This window comes from Mandrillus leucophaeus, unplaced genomic scaffold (genome assembly GCF_000951045.1).
Source record: "Mandrillus leucophaeus isolate KB7577 unplaced genomic scaffold, Mleu.le_1.0 Scaffold41, whole genome shotgun sequence".
Classification (NCBI taxonomy): Eukaryota; Metazoa; Chordata; class Mammalia; order Primates; family Cercopithecidae; genus Mandrillus; species Mandrillus leucophaeus.
The window spans coordinates 4,041,350-4,042,738 of NW_012104365.1; the positions used below are offsets into that span (position 1 = coordinate 4,041,350).

The following is a 1,389-nucleotide window of genomic DNA, read 5'->3' on the forward strand; positions in this document are numbered from 1 at the left end:
ATGGCGTGAACCCGGGAGGCGGAGCTTGCAGTGAGCCGAGATTGCGCCCCTGCACTCCAGCCTGGGCGACAGAGCGAGACTCCGGCTCAAAAAAAAAAAAAAACAAAAAAAACAAAGTGGAGAGGACAAAAAAGCAGAGAAGGATGATCAGAGGGGGACCCTCAGCCCTTCGAGGAGAGACAGCAGCCTCAGGTGAGATTAGCCACAAGGGTCCTGGGCCGCTTCTCTGCACGCTGGGGTGGGGCGCACCTTGCACAGTAGGCCAGCGCCTGGGCTTTCAAGAAGAGCAATTCCGTTTTGATCTCACATCAAATCTGCAGCTAGAACATGACAGTCCTTTTACCCGAAGCTTTATTTTAATGTCTTATAATTTCAAAGGTCCTTCTATCCTAGAAACCAGAGATGGGTTTTGCATCTATTTGCTTTTTCTTTCAGGCCACCACAAAGGATTTTGTGGAGTCAACCCAGGCCTGAGAGCGTTAATTATCCCTGGCTTTCATCTTTATGCTCTTGCAGGGGGTTGCTCGAAATGCCTGGTGGCTCGACCTCTGCACGGAGCCCCTAGCCCAGCCTCCCCGTGGGCTGGAACCTTGGTCTAGGCCTGATTCTGGCTGCTCTGGGGACAAGCCCTCGTCCTTTGCTGAAGCTGAGGCTCCAGAGGGGGAGTCACTGCCACGAAGGTTGCCCAGAACTTTCCTTGCTGCAGAAAGCCCCAAGACTTCTCCCTGCCACACACACAGCTCTTGCCGTCGCGTTCTAGAAGCTGACAGCTTTCTCTCCAACACTGTCCTCCCTGAGTATGGTAAAGCTACACTTGGCTTCCCCAGGAGCTTCCTGCCTAGAAACAAATTTTTGCCACTCTGCTTTTCAAATGGGATATATGATTCATATACCACAAAATTCACCACTTTATATAATTCAGTGGTTTTTCATATGTTCAGAAGGTTGTGCAACTGTCACTGCTATTTCCAGAACATTTTCATCACCCCAAAAACCGACCCAGTCCCCGTAAGCATCAACCCCCTCTTCCCCCTCCCCCGGGTACCCACCCATCTACCTTCTGTCCACAGGGATCTGCCTTCCAGACAGATCCTGTAATTGGAGTGTACGCTATGTGGCCGTCTGTGCGGGTCTTTAGTAGCCATGCCTGAGGTGGCCGACACTGCGGTCCTTAGTTACAGAAGGGACCGCGGGTGAAGGTCAACCCCCCACCGTCAGCATGTGTGGGCTGCCTCGGACACAGGGTCTTTGTGTATCCCCAGTAGCCTCAGAACACCTGACCCAGAGACAGCGTCAGTAAGCACTGGCAGGGCAGGTGCACAGAAGATGGTGCGAGCACGAGGAGCCTTTAGGCTGCTCCTAGTTTGAAACTACTTTTTTTTTTTTTTT

At 52.1% G+C, this 1,389-nt stretch overlaps 1 protein-coding gene and 1 long non-coding RNA gene across 2 annotated transcripts in view; both read left to right on the forward strand.

Moving 5' to 3' along the window:
• The window catches only part of MTG2 (mitochondrial ribosome-associated GTPase 2), a 34,661-nt gene that overhangs the window by 25,852 nt on the left and 7,420 nt on the right, over nucleotides 1–1,389 (forward strand). The gene's annotated exons all lie outside the window — the stretch shown is intronic.
• LOC105548356 lies at nucleotides 44–917 on the forward strand. Its single transcript, XR_001007378.1, has 2 exons — nucleotides 44–192; nucleotides 436–917. It is a non-coding gene; the product is annotated as an uncharacterized LOC105548356 (long non-coding RNA).